General features: G+C 49.8%; 1 protein-coding gene across 1 annotated transcript in view; it reads right to left on the bottom strand.

Moving 5' to 3' along the window:
- The window catches only part of LOC138525724 (uncharacterized), a 137,700-nt gene extending 112,062 nt beyond the window's left edge, over positions 1-25,638 (bottom strand). The window contains exon 1 of the mRNA XM_069635896.1: positions 25,482-25,638. The gene's annotated coding sequence lies outside the window, so the exon portion shown is untranslated. The remainder of the gene's footprint in view (positions 1-25,481) is intronic.
- Positions 25,639-25,924: the final 286 nt, after the last annotated feature.

Here is a 25,924-nt window from a genome sequence, read left to right on the forward strand (position 1 = left end):
CAAAGCCACATTTTATACAGATGGCATCCTCCCATCATCCATCCTTAACACCCTCCCCACAGAGGTTATCCTTCCCTATATGGAGATCATCCACAGCTCCCTAACTCAAGGCACCTTCCCATCGACCCTAAAAACAGGACAAATCCTCCCTCTACTAAAGGAACCCACTCTGGATCCCAACAACTTAGGTAACTATCGCCCCATCACCCATCTTCCCGTCCTAGGTAAGATCATAGAGAAAGCGGTAGCCACACAACTGCAGCAACACATCAACACCAACAACCTCCTCCAAAACCTACCAATCCAGATTCAGACCCAGATGCAGTGCGAAGACAGCAACCATACAGGTGGTTGACAACGCCCTCAACATCCTTGATGACGGCCACCCTTGCCGCCTGGTTCTACTGGACCTCTGGGCTGCTTTCGACACAGTAGACCACCAGGCGCATCTATACATGGAGCCGCTGGGAGCCCCCACAGCTACACACAACATCCAACAATACGCTGACGACACATAGCTATACCTCAAGATCGCCTCCATCAATGACATCCATTGGGTCAAAACCTGCCCCTCGCTGATCCAGTCTTGGGTGTCCAGTGCATACTTGAAGCCCAACCCCTCGAAGACCCAATTCCTATTCCTCATCAACAACACCATACTCCCAGACATACAGACCTGGCTATCAACCATGAACTCTGAGGGCTTTACGCCCGAGCTCAGCTCCTGAGCCAAGTCCCTCGAGTTCCACATCGACCAACACCTCTCCTTCAAGACACACATAGCTAAGAAAACTCAGACAGGTTGGTATCAGCTCTCTCTCCTGGGAAAAGCCAAGCCCTTCCTCCCTACGGATAGCTTTAGATCGACCGTTCAAGCACTGGTCCTATGCCACCTGGATGGGGCAATGCACTTCCCAAAGACCTAAGCGTCTACAAAGATACGACTACATCACCCTGGCCTTCACTGGCTCACACTGCATTCACAAATCTCATACATTCATGCTGCATTATCTATAAGGCAGACACCCAGCTACATCAGGGACAAACTCTGCATATCCGGCAGACAGCTCATTACCAGAAGCCAGGACATGTGCACACTTGAAAGGAAAGGACCAGAAAACAAGCTGTGTCTGCCTATGCCGCAAGACTATGGAACCTCCTCCACGTCAGTATCGGACTCTCCCCCATGCTCCTACAATTCAGAAAATAACTCAAGACCCACCTCTTCAAGGAGTCTCTCCTCTTTAACACATAGGCCATCACGTCACCCCGCGCACCACTTGACTTGTTAGATGCTGCCTGCCCCCATACTCCCCGCCACAACTGTACCCCTCCTCTGTCCCCCCTCTGTATCCTACCCCCGCTGTATATCTGTTCAGTTGTGACCACTAAAAAGCGCTATGTTATGCATCTGTAATGTTTTACACCTCTGTAAAGTGCTCAGCTGCTTCTCGAAGCTAGGTCCGCGCTCAATAAATACAATAACAACAACTCAGGTGTTGCAGCACGGGCCAGGATGGAGATGCCCATTGAAGAAATATGGGGCGCCAGCCAGAACAAATCCGAACTATAGGACCTGTGATATAACATCTAGCTTGCAAAATGCAAAAGGGAACTTGGAGTTGCCAGCAGAGCTCAGTTCCAGCAGTGAAAACACTGGTTGGCTGATGATGAGCTGTGGGCAAAATGGAAGAGGCTAGCGAAAGAAGGGCATCAGGATGGAGATGCCCAAAAGTCACACACCGTGAGTTTTATTTTGGGTCCCATGTTTTTCTTTGTAAATAATAAAGCCTACGGCCAGTTTTTCTTCCACCAAAACCAGTATGGCTCCAGAATTCTTATTTTGTAGCTGGTCAGTTTTCCATTTCCACTGCACTACCCTACATCTCTACTCAGCTTAACACGGTGCAAAACATTCCTAGTTTCAACACTTCCCAAAAGCTTCACCTGGTAAAACAAATCCGGTTTTCGTTACATCCTGGCAGGGCCGACTGAAGGTGGGCAGCGGGCCATTTCAAAAGGTCTTCTTGGGGGCCCCCTACCAAGACCAGGACCAGTTGACGATGTGTATTGACTCGTGGGAGTCCATTTCAACATGTCTGGACCACTGCATAGCGCAGCGGGAAACAACCTGAAGCACCCGTGGGGTGAGTGAGAGGTCAAAGTGGGTGGGAACTAAAGGGTACAACATTCCCTTACTTTTCAGGGCAGCCAGTCATTGGGGGTCATTACAAGTTTGGAGGTAGCCATTCCGCTACCCCATTACGGGTCCGGGTTCCCCGAATGAGGAATTACCGGGCCATTCTGTCATTGGAGGCCCGGTAATTTTTCATTTAAGGAACCCGGACCCGTTACATCCCCATTCGAGCCCCCATAGGGCGTTAATAACAGCCCGTTGTTAGCACCCTCGTCTGCTCGCGGGACCCGCTAAGGACGCCTGGTTTTACCAGGCAGCCTTAGCGGATCCCGCGAGCAGAACTCGTAATGTGGCGGTAAGGGCTTGACGGCTCTGGCACCTTTACCGAAGCCGTTAACCCCTTACCGCCACACTCGTAATGACCCCCATTGTTGCCTTACTTTTTGCGACCCACAATACCGTTCCAGGACGGTCACTTTTTTTTTAATTCTTTTTTTTTTAAAACGTTATCCCTATTGGGCACTTGAACCTGAGCCCTCCCAATATCAAGCCAGTGTAACATTGCACTGCGCTATTCTGACATGCTGAAACGATATTCATTTGAATTGACTGTTTTGGATGTTCAACCATTTCCCAAACAACTAAAAAGCCCAGCTTAACAGCGATCAGCGTGTGAATGGTTGTAGGCGCACACTTGTATGAAGGCAACGGGGGGGGTGAGTCTGTGGCTGGCTATGTTCTTTAAGAGGTGCGAAAATTGGGTGGTGAAGGGGAGACTGCATGAAGGTGCATACGGAGTGGGACAATGAAACACTAATGGTGGTCATTGAAATCCATTTTCTTTCATTGTGTTTCCTTCAGTTTTACTAGAACTGTTTTGAAACACAATGTTGTATGGTGGAGTGAACTGTGTCTTCTTCTGGCTGATAGATTTTATCCATCAGCTGTGATTTTTGGATACCGAAGCTTGAGACTCATTACTCCATCTTCTCGGGTCGAGTATGTAGTTGTGGGTTAGTCGTCTTCTTGGTTTGTGTGGACTTGTCACAGTAGGGCTGGTTTCACAGGGTCTTCGCCGTGATGGGCCACAGATAGCGGTGGAAAGGGTTTGCAGTGGTGGCAGTGAGTCTTCTGATCAGAGGGTTTGGGTTCTGATCAAGTCCTTGGCAGAAGTTCTTACTAAGCTTTGCTAGATGTTTGTCCAACATCTAGATGTCTAGTTCTCTGTGAAGGTCAGCTATCCTTCTGAAGATTGGAGCTCCAGACGATATCTGCAAGGCCTTCTTCTAGACTATCTGAAGACTTGTCTGGTGTCGCTCATGGCAGGTCATCTATGCTGGGGAGGCATACGTCAGGCTGGGTCTGATGATCACCTTGTAGACGTTGATCTTTGTCCGCAGGGGCATGGGTGCAGTGGAGAAAGGAAGGACCCAGGTATGGGGTTTGAATGGGAGCTGGTGGGTGGGGACGGTGTGTATGGGTGGAGTGGGACGAAAGGGGGCGGGGCAAAGGAACATGGTTCCACTACCTTTTAATTTTAACACTTTGAATACTCGGGTGAGTACATTACAATGGAGACACACAAACGGGTTATCACGAGACACACGCCAGCAGGTAGCTCACCTACTAAACATCCACTCAACAGCTATTAATGCTTGTGTGTCTGCTTGTTTGCTTGCTTGTTTGTGATAAGTCCCCTTCTGTATACTCCAAGGAGGGGGTTGGGGGGCAGACAACCTAAAAGGCTACCGGAAATGCAGCTTACAAAAGTTGAGCTGTAAAGTGCACTTTTAAAGCCATGAATGAAAAGTGTATGTTGCCACGTGAAAAGACTGACTGCCAACATGAGGGCAGTTGCTGGTGCCTCTTCCCCAAGCGCGAGGCCCCTTTCATTTGAAAGGCCCCGATGCCGGTCCTGCATTCTACATTGCGGTCACAATTCGAAACAGTGCCCTGGGAAAGTGCAGGCACAACACAGAGGACAGTCATCTCAGCAGATGCAACAGCCCATGCAGGGGGCGCTAAAGGGGCAGTTGGAATAGCAGACCGTCCCTCTGGCCCCCTTCCATTGGAACTTGCCCCCTCTGACTGAGGGAGCAGAAGTGCATGCCCCCCTAGTGTCTGGCAGAAACAGCCAGGCCTGGGGAGACACTTAAATAGCCTGGACTGAGAGGGCCAGGTCTCTTTTCCAGCCCAGGCACCATCAGCATACAGCAGATCGACAGCAGCGAAGCAGTTTTTGTGGGGTCATGCTGCAATTCATGAGCCCAATACCACTAGCAGTTTGAGCAACAAGGTATGAGTGGAGTTGACAGGTGGGCGCATTGGGCCCCCGCCTTTGCCAAGGGGCTAGCGCCTACGGCATTTCCCCCACAGTACTGAGGGCTGAGAAGTGATTGGTCTGGAGCAGCTGCTGGGGTGGGGGGGGGACTCAAAGGCTAGGGTTGCTTAAGGGGATAACAACTGCAATTGCAAACAACTAGCAAATGCCTGTGGAATGCTGCCTCAAGGATTTTTAATGTGGCGGTTTGCCTTCTTTTCTGTGTTTCACCATGCGGTTGTGCACCAGGATTGACTTGTTTGATGGACCAGTTGCTAAATGTGCGGTCGCCGTGCCGCGTATTCCTGAATTTTGTATGCCAGTTTCAATAATAGTGCGGTTGCTGTGCTGCGGTATCTGTGAATTTTGTATGTCAATTTAGTGAACAACAGTGTGGTCCTATTGCTGCAGTATTTCTGTGTTTGTATGGCATTTTATATAACAGTGCGGTCGCCATGCCGCAGTATTTTTGTATTTTGTATGGCGGTTTAAAATAACATTCCGGTCGCCGTGCTGCTTTATTTCGGAAATTGTTATGTTGATCGGAAGTGGAAGATGCGTCGCCATGCCGTTTTGAGTGTAGTGGATCTTATAGTGCAAAATTAGAGAAGGCGCGGTCGCTGTGCCGCGGTATTATGTGGAGTTGGGATTACGGCAGGTCGCGGGAACCGCTTCATTGTAATTATACGGTCAGTCGCTGTGCCGTTTCACTGGCTCTGTTTTCAATTTTGCCGCAGGGTTGGGCGTGTGGTTTGGTCCGGGACGGCTGCCATGCCGCTACATCTACTCCCAGGTTAGCTACACTTTCTGTCAAGACGGGGCCGTGGAGCACTGTGGTTCGGTGGTGTCGCACAAAGGGTGCTCCCGGAATGGCCACCGGGCCTCGGGGTTATAACTTTCAGTACATTTTGAGAGTGATTAGGTTAAATATGTGCTCAGCAGTATGCTACGTATTCTCTCTGCAGTAAAGGAAATGCATGAAATGCAACATTCTGCAATGTTTTATGAGCGAACGCCCGCTATGGGGCTCGGCGTTGAGAGTTACGGCAAAGCAGTGGAATGTGCACATGGGAGAACTTCTGCCGCCGGGGTAGTGGGGTTGTGCAGTGTATTTGACCTAATCAAAGCGAACCTCTTTTGTATAATAGCACTAATAACTCAGTTGCTTTTTTGTTCCGAGCGAAAACGTCAGAATATCCGGCGGGGTCTCCTGCACGGCAGGGGGTGGCGGTTGATGGACTACGCCGGGCCCAACACCACAGCCACCCCCTCCACACTACACACCATCCACCGCCCGCGCAACCACCCTGTAGCAGCGCTTTCACCCCAAGCAGGGTTTTTGAAGTGAGGTGCATTAGCTCGGAGAGGGGATGATTGCCACAGACAACCCACCAGGCGCACTGATCATGGGTTTATGGTGGTTTTAAGGTAGCGCTCGCGAGTACAAGCCTCTAAAGGAAGGTTTGTCCCAGGATCAAAGAGGATGATACAATAGCAGTAAGGAGGGCGCAACCAGCGAGCTGGGCACATGCAGGAAGCATGTGTGCAGCATTAAAAGGTATGTGGGGCAAGGGAGGCAGAGTTAACAGGGTGGGAGCAGAAGGTTACTGGCTTGGGTTTAGTTGCATCACCGGTGGACGGTCAAGGGGCCAGTGGTAAAGGTAACAGTTTATTTGTATGGCCCTTATACACAAGTGAAGTGCCTCCAAGTGCTTCAGGGCAGGAAGGGAACAAGTTTGTGGTTCTAAGACATTTTTTGTTTTGTATAGGAAAGGTTAGAATGTCCAGCCAGGGGTCCCAGGAGAGCACAGAGGCAGCTGAACTGATGGCACTGTTCCAGGAGAGGGTGCTCAGCATGGGGACAGGTTGGGCGATTAGATTGCTGGGGCAGACCAATGAAGGGCAGGCGCAGGATACGACTCAAGCCATAGCCGTCACAACATTGGTTGAGCAGCTGTTTGTGGCCACATCTGCAACAAAAAAAGGGCGACAAGGCAGACAAAGGGTAAGGTGGTCACAGTTGAGGTAAACACAATGCCGGAGGTCACTGTACCTTTGTCGTCTATAGGGCAGGTCCTGCATGGGGTAATTGATGGGCAACCCGAGGACAGGGTGCACGAATTACCTGCAGTACCATTAAGCAATGTGGCACCAGTAGCGCCACCAGGGACCATTGTGTCACCAGGCCAACGAGTGGGGGAGTTACACCTCCTGGGTCGTCTCTTTCTGGCCCAACAGTGGGCTTGGCAGTAGGTGAGTTAGGGTCAACACTGGCATCGTCAAGGGGGGAGGGAAACTGTTAACAATTGCCCCACTGTTATCTGGGAGGTCATCACTGGCATGGCACATCCCTAGACAGGTGAAAGAGCGTATTTGGGCAAGGGATTATTTCGATTTGTTTTCGCTACTGTCACTAGAGACCAGAGGCCCAGAGGTTTCCTGAGCAAGGGCCAGCGTTGTGGAAACACAGGGACACAATGGTGGAGGAGGACAAGCGCTATGGGTCCACGGGTTGAATAGATTATGATAGGGATTTCAGGTAAAAAATAGCACAGGTACCCAGCATGTCATGTGATCAAAAGGATATGGAAGGATGGGTAGTATACATGGGGGGGGGGGTGACAGGAAGAGCCGGCCAGCCGGTCGGTGAGGAGGGCAGACCTCCCCGTCGGGCATGGCAGGGTAAGTACAACAAGGGAAGGAAGGAGAACTGGCAGCCCTTTCAGCAGAGCAGGCAAAATCCTAGAGGTAGGGAATGGTCTCACAAGAATGGGGCTCAGGGTGCAGGGAGGGGTTCCATGGGTGGAGGCATGGGCAGAGGCACCTACAGAGGTTAACGCGTGCTATTGCCAAATTGGGAGAGCATATTCGCCCCATGTATGCGAGAAATGTAAGGGGTCGCAGCCGTCCACAACATGCTACAGAGGCTCTGGGCTTCAACGAGGCAGGGGACAGAACAGAGGAGCATGATAGAGGGTGCTGGGTTAAAGGGCCCTCACCAATAAACAGGACGGAATTGCACAGTTGGTTACATGATTACCCAAAGGGGAAGGAAAGGGAATTGTTGTACAGGGGGTTTAGGGATGGGTTCCATATTCCTTATGAGGGGCCACTCACGACACGATTAGCACGGAACCTCCCCATAGCTGGCAAGTTACCGGAGATCGTGACTGGGAAATTGGAAAAAGAAAGTGCATTGGGGAGAATTATGGGACCATTCGCATTACCACCCCTACCCAACTTCATAGTGTCCCCACTGGGGGTGGTACCCAAAAAAGAGAAAGGCAAATACAGGGTTATCCACCATCTGTCCTATCCAAATGGAGAGTCAGTCCACGATTGCCTGGACCCCGAATACTGTTCAGTTACCTATCCCTCCTTCGACCAGGCAATGGAGCTCGTCACAAAAGCAGGTAAGGGGGCACTTTTGGCGAGGTTGGACATTGAATCTTCCTTTAGAATCCTGTCGGTCCACCCTGACAGTTTTCACTATTGGGATTAAAGTGGCACAGGCAATTTTACTTTGACAGGTCTATGCCAATGGGGTGCGCTGTTTCACGCACCTTCTTTGAACAGTTCAGCTCCTTCCTAGAATGGGCTGCAAACAGGAGGGAATGAAAGGGGGCCATCATGCACTATTTGGATGATGTCTTCTTTGTAGGAGAAGGGGATGGGGGGGGGTCGGACGACTGTGGGACTGCGCTGGGATCCTTCCAGGAACTGCTGAGAGAACTGAACATTCCACTAGCACTCGATAAGACACAGTCCCCTGTACAGGTGTTGACATTTCTGGGGATAGAAATTGACACGGGGAGAGGCACGTGTAGGTTGCCGAAAGACAAGGTGGATGGACTCATTGAGGAGATTGACGTCAACTTAGCTAAGGACAGGAAGATGCTGGGCCATGTGCAGCAACTATTGGGAAAACTCAACTTTGCAGCCAGGGTAGTGCCGGCGGGCAGGGTGTTTGCCGGAAGGTTGGTGAGAGCCACGGTGGGAGTCACATGTAAGCATCACCACATTCGGTTGAGTGCGACCATTAAAGAGGATTTATGCAAGTGGCGCAGGCTCGTGCAGGGGTTCAATGGGATCAGCCTGTGGCGGACGCCGTGGGTTACCAGCGAAGAGCTGCAGTTGTACTCGGATGCTTCTGGGAAGGAAGGTTCCGGGGTTATCCTGGCCGCGCAGTGGTGCGCCTAGAAATGGCCTACACAGTGCCAGAAAAAGGGGAGATTGGGGAATATAATGGCACTTGAAACTATTTCCCATTGTAATTGCCCTCCTGCTGTGGCCAGGTGAGTCGTGCAACAGGAGGGTCCGTTTTTGGTCCGATAAGTTGGTGGTCCAGGCCATTAAACTACAATCTTCCTCATGCCCGGTGGTCCTGGGATTGCTGAGAAATCTGGCGGAAGTGTGTTTGTATCAGAATATTGAATTTAGGGCACGCCATGTACCAGTAACAGTTAAAACTGTGGCTGACGCCATTTCTCGTTTTCAGTGGGAGAGGTTCCGGAAGGCTCTCTTATAAGGACACGGCGGCTGGGCAAGGAGTTCAGGACGGAATGGCGGCACCTGGTTTTGTGGCCCCGACGCTCTGGGAACTTGGGGAGCGCTCGCTCACACCATGAGTGTGGTCCAGATACCAGAGAGGCTACAGTGAGTTTAGGAGCGTGGCACAAGAATTGGGCTGTGCAGATAAGGCTTTGAAGGAGCAGGTGGAATGGTTTCTCGTGTGGGCTCACAGAGAGGGGCGGTCCAGGAGCTGGGTCTAGGGGCACTTGGCAGCTATAGGATTCTATGCCAAACTGAAGGGGGCAGGAGACCCCACTAAAGGCTTCTCGGTGCGGGCCGCAATGAAAGGTTGGGGAAAATTAGAGGGGCACAAGAAGGATGGTCGCAAGCCAATTGACTTCGATGTACTGGTGAGGCTACTGGATGCATTGTAAGGGGTCTGCTCGAAAGGGTTTGAGGTCAGGCTCTTCAGGGCCGCGTTTGGGGTGGCATTTTTTGGGGCACTTTGGGTAAGCGAGCTGGTCGCAACTGGGAAAGGGGATGAGTCTGGTAGGGCACTGGCAATGGGGGATTTCACATTTATAGATAGCGGTGTAATAAGGGTGAGGAGGTCGAAGACAGATCAGGTGGGAAAAGGTAGCTTGTTGACTTTATACCGGGCAGTGGATCAGAACAGTTGCCCCACCTGGTTAGTCTTTCAATACATATTGCCCAGGCCAGCAGGTGGTAGGTAACCCCTGGTGCACGAGGATGGGTCCCCTTTGACCATGTTTCACTTCCGCAGTGTTGGCAGGAGCATTGAGGAAAGTGGGATGTCAAAGGGACGGTTGGTCTTCACATGGGTTCAGGATAGGGGCAGCAACGACAGCATTCCGGGCGGGAACGCCGGGGTCAACCATTAAAAAGGTTGGTAGATGGGAGTCAGACCGGTATACATTATATATCAGGGAGAAAGGGCAGGACATCAAGGTGCACCCCGGAAGTGAGGTCACAGGGAACAATACTGGGGGATTGGGTCAGAGGAAACAGGTGAGAAGTATAACATTTGGTATTTTCTTTTCATTCCAGCTGGACGCACAGTCTGGGTCATTGGCCATTCTTTCATCACATGGGTGGAAAAGAGGGCCCGGGCAGGGCCTAGGCACCGATTTAGGATTTCATAACACTGAGCTTGTCTGGCTGGGCACACTGGGCATGGATTGGCGCACTTTGCTCCCCGAGGTGTGCAGACAACTAGCCAGGATGGGGGCACCCAGGATGCTCGTAGTACACCTTGGGGGAAATGACCTCATGGACCTAGGTAGAGGTTGGTTACTGAAGGAAATGTAGGAGGGTATCAGAATATTAGGGCAGATGCTTCCTGAAACTGAAATAGCATGGTCCGAAGTGCTCCCAAGAAGCGTGTGGCGTGGAGCAGGGTCCAACGCAGCAATGGAAAAGTCCAGGAGGCATGTGAATAAAAATATGGAATGATTTATGAGACAGCAGGGGCTGGCTTTTGTCAAGCACTTGTTGTGCGATGGAGATCAAGGGCACTTTGCAGAGACGGGGCTCACCTGTCTGATGCCGGTACGGATAACTTTAACTTAGGGCTGCAGGGAGTGCTGTCAAAGGCAGGATGCACATAGATTGTGATGGTTAGTATGGAAAAATTATACAGATACTTGTGGGGGCATCGTGAGTCGCGAGGGTCCACCCCCAAAGCGTGGCAGAGTTACAAGGCGGTCCTAGAGAAGGAGGCACGCTGCAATCTTTCCACGAGCTATAATCACAGGCTGCATCAGGCAGGATGGGGGAGACAGGCACTGATACCACCAGGGACGGTTGGGACTCCTCAACAACATATGCAGTAGCCTTGTTCGTATCGGGACTGGCAATATTGGCTACGGGTTTTGCTAGGTGATCAGCTATATCTTCGTCTTCACTCGATTTATAACCCTCCCCAGTCTCTTCCTCCTCACCTGAATAGTCCAGTTTCTTCCGACGGGTAAGTCCTGTGTACGGCTTCTTCTTTTTTAGAAGATATGGTCTACCTCGGAAAGAAGCCACCGTGACTCTCAGACAAAGAAACCCCACGGTGACTCCCCTCCGCGACAGCCAGAGGGGAAAAAGCCACTGGAACGGCAAAAAACCCCTGGATCCAATACAGACGTGAAGATTGTGGGAGTCGTCAGCACAGTCGTAGGTTGAATGATCCTTCACCGAAAAACCCAGACAATAGGTAAGGTCGGCGATTCCGCTAATCGAGGGAATAGGAGATGGCAGTTTACAGGTAGGTACCCCTCGGGGTGGAGGACAAGAGTGAACGGAGAAATCTGAGAGCAGTATCTCTTAGAGCGAAGAAAATCTCAGCAGAGATTCAAACATGGGAACAGAAACACAGGAGAAGGCAAACAGGATACAGAGAAAAGGGGGGGGCCCGTAGGGAACGGGAGGTGATGAAATAACAGGAAGATAGCAAGTAGACTATCCGAAGGGAAAACTAGCGCAAGCAACAGGGCGTGGAAATAAACACAGTTGCAACGCGCCGAACCGCCGGCAGCCGAGTGATATATATACAAACGGCGGCGGCCATCTTGAAAACAACTAGACCGAGTCTGATAGACGAGGAGGAACGTAATGGAACATTTTAATGGCGTCCTCGCGTCCACCTTCGCCACAAACGCCAGTCGCTGGCGGCCGTGACAGTATGCCCCCTCCGAAGGCTTCTCCCACCCGGCCTTTCTGGATGTAGTCGGTGGAACTTGTGTAACAGTTGAGGAGAGTGAATATGGAACTGTGGTTCCCAGGTGTCTTCTGAGGAAGGATATCCTTTCCAATGAACGAGATACTCAAGACGTCCCCGATGATAACGGGAGTCCCGTATCCGAGAAACTTCATATTCCTCGGAAGCTGGATCTGGCAAAGTACACAGCTTGGGGGATGCTTGTTTCCGGGTATCTGGCACAAAGGGGCGTAAGAGAGATGAGTGAAACACGGGATGAATCCGCCTGAGTCCCTTTGGCAACTTGAGGCGGAAGGCCACAGGATTAACCTTTGAAGTTATCTCAAAGGGTCCGATGTAGCGGGGTGACAGCTTAGAAGGCCGAACCCATCGAGGAAGGAACTTGGTGGACAGCATGACCTTGGAACCTTTGTCCCAGGCAGGAACTTGACTTCGGTGTTTGTCCGTTTGCTCTTTGTAATGACTGCTAGCCTTAGAGAGGCTCTGACTGGCTGTGTTATGGGCCTCCTTGATCTGCGCAAGGGTGTTCTCCAAAGTAGGAACGTTAGTTTCCTCCCAGAAACACGGAACTATGGACTGCGGGTTGTATCCGTAGGTACAAAAGAATGGGCTAGTTCCTGTAGCCGTGTGGACAGCGTTATTGTATGCAAACTCTGCTGTGGGAAGCAGGTCCACCCAGTTGTCTTGCTGTTTATTTATGAAACACCTTAAGTATTGCTCTAAGGTACCGTTTAACCTCTCGGTTTGTCCATTTGTCTGGGGATGAAACCCCGACGAAAGAGCTCTCTCCACGCCCAAGGAATTGCACAATGCTGCCCAGAATCTGGAGGTATACTGGCTGCCCCTGTCTGATACTATCTTTTGAGGAAGCCCATGTAACCTAAAAATGTCCTTTAGGAATACGTCAGCCATGACCGAGGCGGATGGGATCTTAGTCAATGGAGAAAAATGTGCAAGTTTCGAGAAAGCGTCTACGGTTACCATAATGCAGGTACAGCCTCGGGATACCGGCAACTCCACAATAAAATCCGTAGAAATGCATTTCCAGGGGCCAAGCGGAACCGGCTCCTGTTGTAACAGCCCCATAGGTTTCGAGGTGGAATATTTGCTTTGTAAGCATACCATACAGGATTTAACATAGACTTGCGTGTCAGCCTTCATGTTCGGCCAGATGAAAACCCTTTGGAGAAGTTCCAGAGTACCTCGTACTCCTCGGTGACCAGCAGTCTTGGAATCGTGGCACCACTGAGTGACTCGTCTTCTGAGACTACTGGAAGGAATAAACAGTCTTCCGTGGATAAAGTGCAACCCGTCCTTAGTGGTGACCGGTTGATTTCCCATAGTGAGAGCAGGTTCTTGGAGGCAGGCTCCTCGTACTTCATCCAAGAAGTTAGACACTGTAGATATGATCCGGGTATGAGGAAACATAAGCTCCTTTCTGTAAGGGAAGATAACATCGTCTCTGCGGGAGAGAGCATCGGCAACTAGATTTTGAGAGCCAGGGATGAATGTGATGACAAAATCAAACTGGGCGAAAAAATGAGCCCATCTGGCCTGGCGGGTGTTATAACACTCTTGCTGCTTGAGTATTTGCAGATTTTTATGGTCTGTTCGTATCTGGAACGGGTGTAGGCTCCCTTGGAGCAAATGCCTCCATTCCACACAAGCCAATTTCATAGCAAGTAATTCCTTCTCTATGACTGAGTAGTTTCGTTGGCTAGGATTTAGAGTTTTTGAGTAATATGCCACCGGATGCTCTAGGTCCTCGACTCTCTGAAGAAGAACAGCACCTACGGCTGCTGCAGAAGCGTCAGTTTCCAGGATAAAGGGTAGTAGCTGATCTGGTTGTTTCAAGATAGGTGCTGCACAGAACTTGTGCTTTAAGCTGAGGAAGCTTTCTTCAGCCTCACTAGACCAGATGAAGGGGCCTGTGGATTTCTTGAGAAGGGATGTAATAGGAAGAGTGAGTAAGGAAAAACTTGGAATGAACTTCCTATAGAAATTTGCCAGCCCTAGGAAACGTTGAATGTCCTTAACCGAAGAAGGCGATGGCCATGACAAGATGGCATCCACCTTCCTTGGGTCCATAGTAACCCCCTTGTCGGATAGGATAAATCCCAAGTAAGACAATGAGGATTGAGCAAATGCACATTTCTCAGGTTTTACCAGAAGACTGTGATGTTGTAGTCTGCGCAGAACTTCCTTGACATGTCGGGTATGTTCCTCCTGGCTCCGTGAGAAGACCAAAATGTCATCCAGGTAAACCACTGTGTTAAGGTTAAGAAGGTCGGAAAACAATCGGTCCATGAATCTCTGGAAAATAGATGGTGCATTGACTAGGCCAAACGGCATGACTTGGTATTCAAACAACCCATAGGGGGTGCGAAACGCCGTCTTCCACTCATCTCCTGTTCTTATGCGGAGTAGATGATACGCATTCCGTAGATCAAGTTTAGTAAACACAACAGAGCCTTGGACAGCCTCTAGGATCTCTGATATAATGGGCATAGGGTATCGATCTTTTATGGTCACTCTGTTTAACCCCCGATAGTCGATACAGGGCCGCAGCTCCTTGGTATCCCGTTTGGGTATGAAAAACAGAGAGGCCCCAGCGGGGGATTTGGAAGGTCTTATGAGTCCGTTAGCTAAATTATCATCAAGGTAGCATCGGAGTACAGCCTTCTCCGATACTGAGAGGGAATACATCTTCCCAAAGGGGACTAATGCCTTTGGCACTAGGTCGATACCACAATCCTCTGGACGATGTGGAGGGAGTCTAATGGGGGTCTGCTCCTGAAAGACTTCGTTGTATTCTGAAAGACATTTTGGTATGCAATGGATTGTACTGCCTTCGACAGCAGACATGGTCTTTACAGTTGTGTATGTTGGTTCTGGAAGGCATTCTCTTAGGCAAAAGGCGGAATGGAAACTTAGTAGATTCTTAGACCAATCCACCGTTGGGTTGTGTTTCCTGAGCCAGCCTATTCCTAAGATGACAGGGAAATGGGCCACTCGTATAATATCAAACCTTAAGTTTTCAGAATGCTGGTATATGGACACCTGAATCTCCTCAGTGGTGTGGGTAATGAGTCCTGAACATAGGGGTGTACCATCCACTCCTTCAACCTTTTGGTCCTCCTTTTTCTCGATTCTTAGCAGACCCATCTTATCAGCCCAAAAAGTGTCAAGGAAGTTTCCAGCCGCACCACAATCCAGTAGAGCCTGCGTCTCTACCTCTCTGTTCCGGAAGCGGAGTTTGATGGCTATCACCATGAGACGTACATCTTCGCTCATCCGAGAAGAGGCCACCGAAAGTGTAGTGTAGGAACAAGGTGTAGCCCCTCGATAGTCCGTTCCACTGACTATCGAGGGCGGTCGTTTCCCGATCTCCTTGGGGGCACATCGGGACAGTCTCTCAGCAAATGGTTGGCTCCCCCACAATATAAACAAAGGTTCCCTTCACGTCTCCTCTTCTTTTCTTCAGCAGTCAACGGAGATCTGGTGCTTCCGATCTGCATGGGTTCCTCTCTGGCGTGACGCGATACAGGTGAGGAGGAGGCGGGGGGTATATCCAAGAAAGATTGTGGACCTCGAACCTTCTTCCTTTCGTTTCTTCGTTCCATCAGGCGGAAATCGATTCTTAGAACTGCAGTTTGAAGATCTAAAAAGGTGTCTGGGCGCGGGATCCGGGCAAGCTCATCCTTGAGCTCTTCTCGCAAGCCCCGGCGGAATATGGTATACTGGGCCTGCTCTTGCCAACCTGCCTCTGCAGCAAGTTTCTTGAAAGTGGAGATATAGGATAGTAAGTCGGTACTCCCTTGACGTATATCCAGCAGGTCTTCGCTAGCCACGTGTGAGCATTCGGTTCGCAAAAAGGTGTGTCGCAGCAGTTCCTTAAAGGCCGCGTAGTCCTGCAACACTGGGTCTGATAGGGATACCAATGGAGTAGCCCATGCCAAGGCGTTTCCCGTCATGTGCGTGATCATGAACCCCACCTTGGAATGATCTGTGGAAAAGGCATTCCTGCGGAAGGTGAAGTGAATATTACAGGCCTCCAGGAATTCCTTAACCTTTCTTTCCGAGCCGTCGAATTTACCTGACACCAGGGGTAGTGGGGGTAAATCAGTTGTCTGTTGTTCTCTTGCAGCTACTCTTTGTTGGAGCGCCACGTTGTCAGCCTTTAGTGTTTGGACCTCTACGTTGAGGGTTTGGACAGCTGTCACCAGCTCTTGCAGTTGTTGTGGCGTAGCCATGTTTTCTGTTGGGCGTTGCAAACTATCGGGACTGGCAATATTGGCTACGGGTTTTGCTAGGTGATCAGCTATATCTTCGTCTTCACTCGATTTATAACCCTCCCCAGTCTCTTCCTCCTCACCTGAATAGTCCAGTTTCTTCCGACGGGTAAGTCCTGTGTACGGCTTCTTCTTTTTTAGAAGATATGGTCTACCTCGGAAAGAAGCCACCGTGACTCTCAGACAAAGAAACCCCACGGTGACTCCCCTCCGCGACAGCCAGAGGGGAAAAAGCCACTGGAACGGCAAAAAACCCCTGGATCCAATACAGACGTGAAGATTGTGGGAGTCGTCAGCACAGTCGTAGGTTGAATGATCCTTCACCGAAAAACCCAGACAATAGGTAAGGTCGGCGATTCCGCTAATCGAGGGAATAGGAGATGGCAGTTTACAGGTAGGTACCCCTCGGGGTGGAGGACAAGAGTGAACGGAGAAATCTGAGAGCAGTATCTCTTAGAGCGAAGAAAATCTCAGCAGAGATTCAAACATGGGAACAGAAACACAGGAGAAGGCAAACAGGATACAGAGAAAAGGGGGGGGCCCGTAGGGAACGGGAGGTGATGAAATAACAGGAAGATAGCAAGTAGACTATCCGAAGGGAAAACTAGCGCAAGCAACAGGGCGTGGAAATAAACACAGTTGCAACGCGCCGAACCGCCGGCAGCCGAGTGATATATATACAAACGGCGGCGGCCATCTTGAAAACAACTAGACCGAGTCTGATAGACGAGGAGGAACGTAATGGAACATTTTAATGGCGTCCTCGCGTCCACCTTCGCCACAAACGCCAGTCGCTGGCGGCCGTGACAGTTCGCTCCATTGACTAACAGGTAGTCGGATACCAGGGCGGGCCATTCTCACAAGAGCGGAAACCGAAGTGAGAAGGGCTCACCGGTTTTTAATGGGACCATGTAACACGGGATTGGCAGAGCCAGCCGGGAAAGGATGTTCTTGGGCTGGGCATACTTGTGGCCTGAGCAGGGCTAGGACCGCCCGTTAGGATGACTCTAAGAAAGCGACCAGGCGTTTTCCAATAAAATATGATATGTTTTCCAAATCAGAAAAAAGATCTTAGTCTCATCTCATTATGTGGGCACAATGTATATGATGTATTACTGGGTGCTATGCGCGCCTGTACATATACATGTTCAACCCAATGGTGGTCATTGGGCTGGTGTAACGTCACTTTTTGCTATGTGTCAAAAAATCCTATCCTGCTGACTAAGCATGCGTGCGCATGCTCAGTCATTACTTAGCAGATAGGATTTTTTCACACCAGGAATGTGGTGCACCTGTCTTTCTGGGGTCACAGGGGTGCAATACATTTAACTTTATGAGAGCCAGGCTCTCTTAAATAACAGAACAAGGTCAAGCCGTGTCACAAGCAACTCCAAAAGGGACGGAAAAAGCACAAACCCAGCGGACATTGGTATTGTTTGGCTTGCAGCCAGGAAGCATGTCTACATCAGAGAGGAACAGAGGGGAGGTGGGGCTGTGTGTACAATTCTAGGCAACCTAGCCGTAATACACTGGCAGTAGCACCAGAAAGTAGCCCAGGATGGAGGGCTCCTGCGCACATTATTGGGTCGATTCTAAAGGCCCTGCTTCTGTAGCTCTCCGTAAGCCCTCGCCCCGCCATCAGCAGAGGTGCCAGAGGAGTACACAACAGCGGCATCGTAGAGCCAGGGAAATGTGAGAATGTGTTCGGAAACGCAGGCGCTGCGTGTGACAGGGATAGAAGCAGCAATACATTTAGGAAGACACCATTCATGTTTTAAGAATACACAATTGTGCAGAACATTTAATGATGTGATCTGTTGACAATGCTGTACATTAATCTGCGAGTGCACACCGATATCGGGTAAATATATGTATAGAACACGTGGATGCCCGTCCCCCACCACCTTCCAGTTCCGTGAGCGTATAAGAAAAAAACCCAGCAATTCATTCGAATTTTACCCCAAAAGTAAAAATAGTAAACGAATGCAGGAATGTTTTCCCATGTGTTGTGACATTCTTACTTTTGGAAAGATTTCGGACGTGTTTTCAGTGCTGCCTGTCTAGTGCACGTGAAGGGGCCAGAGCCCTCTCGACCCGGGCTGTGCGCCAATGTCCTTAGTGCTATCTGCAAAGATTGGGTGCTGTGATCCTCAAAGGGGAATTCTGCCTCAAACTAAACAAAAGTGGCTAAATATATCAGCACGTGTTTCATGTCGTGCAAATGCTCCACCTTTATCTTTACATGGCGCCACTTAACAGCAGTATCATTGACCATTGATGTTGGGGGCTATCTGCACTGTTCACTTTTTAGAGTAACTGCATTGGTCATGCATCCTTCTCCTTGCCAAACCAACACTAACTTGTTCCCCATGTCATCCCCTCGGCCTCGCCCTTTGCCCAACTTGTCTGAAACAGGCCTTCGCAAGTGAGACCTGGATTTCTTATGAGCTACTTTTATGATTTGTGATAGCTCTGCGAGTGAAGCCATTGCACCCTTCTTCTGTGTGTAGTCCCAGGTTCCATTGCCGGTGTAATAATAATCCTGGTTCTGTGCATTTAATTGAATATAACCCGCGTTCCACTACCCAATTATTGTGGTAGGTGGCGAGTGCTGCATTGGAGAAGGGGCAGGGTGTTGTTGACTGAATTGTTAGGGTTCAGAAATGAGTGGTGATTGAAGCGCTAAGTGGGCTAGGGACGTAGTGAGAGTCGAGTGGAATTATAGATTTGAGGGATCATGATGAGTGATTTTCAGATGACAAAGTTTAGAAGCTATGGCCTCAACGGGCAGAAATCAGCGCATTATATTAGACCTTTGCTGAGCAGAAGACGGTGTATGTGCTTGTGGGAGGAGCAAGCACTGACAGTGCGCAGAGGAGCCCGACCGTACCTCGACAAGCATAACTCCTGACTCAGCTGTGGATGGGTTCTCTAGAATGGGTTGAGAGGAGAGGGCACAAGGCACCATCTCTAACAACCTGGGGGCGTTTGGAGCTCTCTCACCCAGAGCTACGTTGGTGAATGGGTGGTGTCAAAGAAATAGTTAAGAGCAGTCTAGATTAACTGCGAAAAAGGTGCAATTGTCGACGTCTTCAAAACAATAACTTCACTAACTAAATATATACACCTTATTGCAATATGTCAAATTGTAGGTGGGGGGGGGCATTCAACTAAGGAAATGTATTGTACTTTTTGGTTGTGTGGGACATCATAGACAAGTGGTCATGTGATGAATCAACTTCCAGGGCACCAGTGGTCCAGGTTTGAATATCGGGTTCTAAACCATCAACCAGCCCCACACCTCTAGTACACCAGAAGGGATCTGAACAGATTGGAAACACAAATAATGTATACATTTCCTTGTCCAAGGTCGTGGATCGTTGGTTAGTTGCAACTCAGCGAAAATACAATGATCACCCAATGATAAAAGGGACTATCCAGTCAAGGTTGTATAAAAATATCTACTTTATTATTATTATTATTATTATAATAACAGACAGTTCTAACATACTACAAAATGCAACCCACCCTTTAAAGGAACAGAGGACAGGCAGTTTCACGAAGGAAAGGGATGGATACTGACAGGAGGGTAGACGGTTTAAAACAATCAGTCTTAAGTGTTCAAGGTTATTTGGTTTCAGCACCAAGTGAGCAAGAGGTCGTAAATGTCACTAGCGGCCTTTGGAGAAGGACCAGGGGGACAGAACCAAAATGTACCTTGTGCTTGATCTTAATGCTCAACAGCGGCGAGTCGGTCCCAAGATGCTTTGCAGCTCCTGCAACAAAGTTCAAGACAGGAGACAGTTGCGGGTATCAGGCAGCAGGCAGTTCGGCAAGCAAGGCTGGATGGATGGCTATAGGCTGGCCTACACGGTGGCTCGTGGTCAAGAATTGTTGTCTCTGTGCTGATTGGCGGATCTGGATTGTTGGTCAATGCGTCTCGGACGTCTTTAATAACTGCAGCGTGACAACAGTCAGTGGTGCAGCCAGTCGCGATTCGAGTGCTCGACTGCCTCGAAAATATCCTTAAAAGATGGAGGCTAGTTGATGCTTCGTGGCTCTCCTAGTTTCTTCGCATGGCTCGTGTCGTCCTTTAAGGCGCACAGCCCAAAGCTGAGGAGAGTGTTTGCAGGCAACGGCCTTGTCCTTTATTCAGAGACTCTCTGGTACTTTCCACCTAGGAAGCTTGCTGGCAAAACCTAGCAGGGTACGCTGTGTGTTGGTTGGGTAGCAGCTATGGAGCTACTGGACGGGTCCTCTGAGGTCGGTATCTCCCTCTGTTCCCTGGGATATGTTTATGGGAGGGATCTTGCTTTACTCTAGGAAATCCTGGCCTTCCTTTACTGGTGGAAGCTGTGAGGTAGACTGTACCTTCAGCCATTGTCCAAATTGTGTCAGGCGGATAGACCTGGTGCAACACAGGTTTGATCCCTGGGTGTGCGCTTAGAAACCTCTGGGTATTAAGCACGTTATAAATAACCAATTAAAATGAGTCCTTCTTACTCCTTTCGAAGTCGTGAGATGATCTGCCAAAAGAGGGGCTCAACCCTCTTTTAAAGCCAAATGGGCCCCAGTGATTGGTGCAGGCTAGGCCCACCTTAGTGAACCAATCCTGGGTCCCCACCAACAATCTTCTGTTATTCGTGACGTCATAACCAGAGAGCTTTGCAACGTGAACGCTAAGGGGTAACAACATGTACTACTAAGTCCCACCCATCTTCCTGTCTATTGTGGATCAAAGCGTCTCTCTCTGGTTAATTGAGCTTTCTGGGACTCCTGATCAAAGTGCAGGTCTCCCTTGAGGTTTGTGGTGAGAACACACTTTCTGTCTCCATCAAATCACATACTTCTTCCCTCTGAAAGGGGGTTCCCTGCAGGGGTGGTCTACTGTAAACCATTGTCCCAGACATGACATTCACTGACCTTCATACAGAGGGGTGGGAGCAAGCTTCAAGCTGACACATTCCATAACAAAGAGGTGTTGGTGTTTCCTGTCGCTTTTGTTAGTTCTGTGACCAGGCCTCTTCACAGGCCTACCTCAATTCATTCTCATTAGTATGTGCTGCCACTACACAGAACTTTTGACAATAGAGCAGGGCGGAACCATGGAGCCTTTGATATTTAATTGGCCATGGCAGTAGGAACGTGTTGCCTTCCCCCTTCCTGAGATGCTTTAATGTCCCTGTTGCTGTCACATTCCAGCTAAATGTGACAGGGAGGACTGTGCCTGTAGGCTGTGTCCCCCTGGAGTACACTTGACTGTGTTTTTTGTGTGTGCGGTGAGCATAGGAAAATGTGTGAGGTTTAGCCCCACACATTTTCTGAGGGTGATCTCCCATCATTCTACTTCTTACAAAATGTCAAAAAAGCCCAGGCGAGCGCACACTCCCTGTGCAGATGGTCAAATTCCTCACAGGTCATCAAACAGTTTTATGCTAAGTCTTCTTGAAGCAAAATATGTACAGGTAGGCCATCAACATATTCCTGGTCATGAGGTTAGCTGGGACATGGAAAGGGGTGCATGTGCTATGTCGAGCAATCTCTTCCCCAGGGGTTCACTTGAGGGACGGCATGTCAAGAGGCCACCTTCACCCACTCTTATGCATACAACTAAACTGGTTTAGCCTTGAAGGGGGGGGGGCAGGACAAGCTTGGATGTTTTTGAGGGGCATTCTATTGAAGTCAGGATGACACTTTGGGCCTCATCAGGAGTTGGGCGGAGTTGCAGAAATGCAGCGGTAACGCTATTACCGCTGCCAATCCCGAGTTTGCAGAAACTCTGAGCAGCTCTGAGCTGAAGGTGAATGTGCTGACCTTCCCCCATTTTCCACACAATTACTGCAGCACAATTACCGCCGTGGTAATTGTGCCTAAAAATGCTGCATTGAGTTCTTTGGAAAATGGAGACTTACCCAGTAAGAAGTTGCGGTAACGCTAATTGTGTTGGGCGGTATCCCTGCGGATTTACTGCCGGGATACCTCCCACTCGTGATTAGGACCTTACTTTGCTAGGAGGGTGAAAATGCATACCAAGGAGGACAACACCAGAGGCATTTAAAAGTATGGGTCTGCGGCAGGGGGAACGAAGAGGGTTCAAGCCACTTCTTTGAACCAATTGTCTCAGATTATTTAATTGCAGGTGGATAGGAAGAAGCCTATGTTTCAAACATGAAGAGGAAACTAAAAGTTATGCGCACATTGTTCATTATTTAACGTTCAACAGGATTAGGTCATGATCCCGGCTCAAACACAAGCGAAGAACACAAAAGTATCCTAGTCAGGTAACACAATTGTGTCCCCTCCAAAAACATCTTTCTTTGTGCAGATACCCTGATTACTGGACAATTATCAACACACTTGTTCTGTGACCAAATCGTACAGTTTCTTCTCATGGTGTATGAAATGGTAGGACGATCCTATAATTTTAGCCAACCGCGCGTTGCACCCTGGAACTTGGAGTTCCATATTAAATTTGACATATAATAAATACTACAAGCTCCAAAATGCAGAAGCCTGTAGTGCTATGTAAATGCAGAAATGAATACTAAAAGTGTGCAGTGGACCTCTGCTGCACCAGTCTGTATGCAGACCTGTCCACATTGGCCTCTTGGTGGCCCCCACACCGAACACCTGGGGGTGAGTCACCAGCCATGGAGATTCACCGGCTTGGGGGGAAGGGATGCAGGCAGTTCCAAGGGGAAGGGGCGCCTGGCAAATGGGAGAGTGTGATAAAAGGGAGGGCATGCTGGGGTGAAGAGGATGGCAGGAGGCAGAAGGACATTGGCCGAATACTGGGGCAAGGTGTGAGGGGCTGTCCAGAGGGAAGACTGGATAGTGGGAGGCAGGGAAATACTTATATGCACAGTTTTGGGGAGTAGTAGCCCTCTTTGTTTGCTGACTTGAACGGTGAAAGGTGTAGAGTCCCCGAGTAGTACTGCTGCTGCCTTTCCAGGTATGTTTTTAAATAACTTACATTTGCTTTTATTTCCCATTTTGCTTACTTATGGCAACTTATTCAAAAGTCACTTCCATGGTTGGAATTGTGCTGTAGAATGACCAGGGCATATAGCCTCTGTGATGTTTTTTTGTGTATCTCCACCGGCCCCCAGCCCCTCTTGCCCCCCAGGAAGCTCTTTTTACTGTGACCATAAGATGGCCAGAGTGAACGCTGCCATTAGTGGACCTCTGCTGCACCAGTCTGTATGCAGACATGTCCACATTGGCCTCTCAGCCCTTGTGGATGTTTCTCCATGCCCCCCTGGGCTCTTTCACACATGCGCGCATGCTCACATCCATCTGCCCCCACTGCAGTACATGCCCAGGTTTCTTCCCTCATGTTCCGTATTCAGAGAAAGCTTTGATGTTTAACCTGCTGAGGTCGATAAATGAGCACCATACTCTGTTGGTAATGAGCAGCGCTCGGAAGCCTGTAGCGCTATGTAACTGCAAAAATGAATACTAAATAAAGTGTGCAGTGCGTGCGCATGCTCAGTCATGACTTATAGTTAAATAGTGGGGGCAGGGGCGCCGAAATAGCAGAGGCATCTTTGTACAGAGGAAAGCAGTAGTGGTAGGGAAGGGGACGTTTAGGACAGTGTATACACATCTCAGCCATTGTACAGCGACCCAGGGCATGGGTGAGGGGGTGCCCGCGTCTTAGATCTTGTTTGATGTGGTCGAGGCTCAGTGCTGCCCAGACGACCCATCTCCCCCAGCAGTAACATGAGGCGGGCAGGAGAAAGTATGCTGATGTCAGGGAGAAGAGAGCGGGCGCCTGGCGTTCCACAAGACCCTCATTCATGGGGGATCTGGGCTGGTCCGGGGGTCTCATCAGGATCGAAAGTCAGAGAGGCAAGGCCCTTTTATTTGAGGGGCGATTTTCTCACACCCCAGTCTATAATTAAACAATAATCTGCTTTCCGCATTTTGCCATTAACATGCCCGGCCCCATTAAGAAATTACCTGCAAATAAAACGCCTCTTTGAAGAAAGCACATCAGTGTTTGGGCTACCGTAAAAAGGCACTCTGCACCCCACCCACGTGTGACAGCATACTGCCAGGGACTCACAGGGTTTCAGTCCCTGACTCTTTAAGCAGTGTCCCCATCTCTCTATAGGCTGCTACTTCCTAAAGCGCCTTGAACATTGCCCCCTCAGCACCCACACGCTGGCTGGGCATTCGGAAACGTCCACCGAGCTCCGTGAGGATCTTGCATCGGGAGAGGTTTCAATCGACTTGGGTATGTCAACAAACTAAAACAAAAGGAATTGTTTCCATAACCTCTTACTCCACATACCCCACTTTCCTGGTACAAGGGCAAATGCCTGCTGTTGGTAGGATTTTCTGACGGGTAGGAAAAAATGACAGGTCAGGCTGTCAGATTTTCCTACCCCGTCACTTCTTCCTACCCCTGGGTGGGTTGCCCAATGCCTGCTGTTGGTAGGATTTTCTGACGGGTAGGAAAAAATGACAGGTCAGGCTGTCAGATTTTCCTAACCCGTCACTTTTTCCTACCCCTGGGTGGGTTGCTCAATGCATGCTGTCGGTAGGATTTTCTGACTGGTAGGAAAAAATGACAGGCTAGGCTGTCAGATTTTCATACCCCATCACTTTTGATGATAGAATTTTCTGACAGATAGCAAAAAGTGACGTTACACGGCTTTCGGCGGATCCCAGTCAGCCGCCCAAGCCCATGAACCGCGCTGGAATACTTAAAAAACAAAGAGACGGCCCGCAACAGTGCATTGCCTTTTACAGTGGCCTTGGCACGGTGTGTAATGCACAATGCTAGCTACATATACAACTGATTCCTTTCAGTTGTACATGTGGCGAGCATTGTGCATTACACACCAGTGGCAACCCCGGACGTAAAAGGCAATGCTGCCGTTGCAGGCGCTTTTTTCTATCCTTTTCTTGTAATTTTTTTTTTAAGTATTCCAGCATTGCTGGATGCCCACTACGAACCCCACCCCCTCTAGACCACGCCCATCTCGGGCACGGCCCCCCCAAACTCCTCCCCCACCCTGGCCCTTGTGTTGTGGGATCCCCCCACCACATGTTTTCCATTTCCACCACTGGTTCAACCCGATCTGCTCTTCAAACATATGGCAGGCAGATGCCACATTATATTCACGATAACTCACTCGCTTTCCCAGTTTTAACATTTTTCTCAAAATGGCAGCTCCTTTAAATCCCCGTTTGCAAATGCCTATCGTTGCGTAGTTGGGCACGGCTTATAATAACACAATATTTCCGTTCAGTAACAATCTCCAATCACTGAGGCATTCATGACTCAAACAGGAGGAGTGACGTGTTCAGTCAGAGGCCAGCACTTAATGATGCGGGCGCAAGGCTTCCCCTGCTTGAGTGCAGTGTCGCAGTTGGGAATACAAACACTGCCGGGACCCTGGCGCACTTCACCGCCAGGAGCCAAACCGCAGCACCCACCCCACTGTTCGCCCACACTTTTCCCGGAATTAAACAAAATCCGCCTACCCTGTCTCCAAAGAACTGGATCGGAGCCCCGTATTCGGTCGCCCACAGGCTCCCGTCTGCGCCCTCTGGACCCCTCACAATGCCATGTCGTGCGCGCCCCAGTTGCCGATCTTCGGTCCCGTTTGAAAACTTCCCGCGGCAGACATGTGCACAATGTGGCTAGGGCGGGGCGAGGGGCGTGGAGGATGGGGGGCGGCCCTCGAGAAGAAGCTGTGGAGGAGCAGGGGGTGGGTGAGGCGGCCCTCGAGAAGAGGCTGGAAATACGAGTGGTGTCTTGACGTGTGACCAAACACATTATGTGGGCGGCTCGAATCGATTGTGTGCCGTGACCCCCCTGGAAGGGTGCACGCACTTGTTTATTACATTAGTATGGAAAGGCAGGCCATTCAGTTTGACTTTCGGGAGCATGGCTTTGGGGCAATTCGTCCGCCTACGAAGCAAGA

Source organism: Ambystoma mexicanum, chromosome 1p, assembly GCF_040938575.1.
Source record: "Ambystoma mexicanum isolate Mex_15411 chromosome 1p, UKY_AmexF1_1, whole genome shotgun sequence".
In the NCBI taxonomy this organism is placed as follows: Eukaryota; Metazoa; Chordata; class Amphibia; order Caudata; family Ambystomatidae; genus Ambystoma; species Ambystoma mexicanum.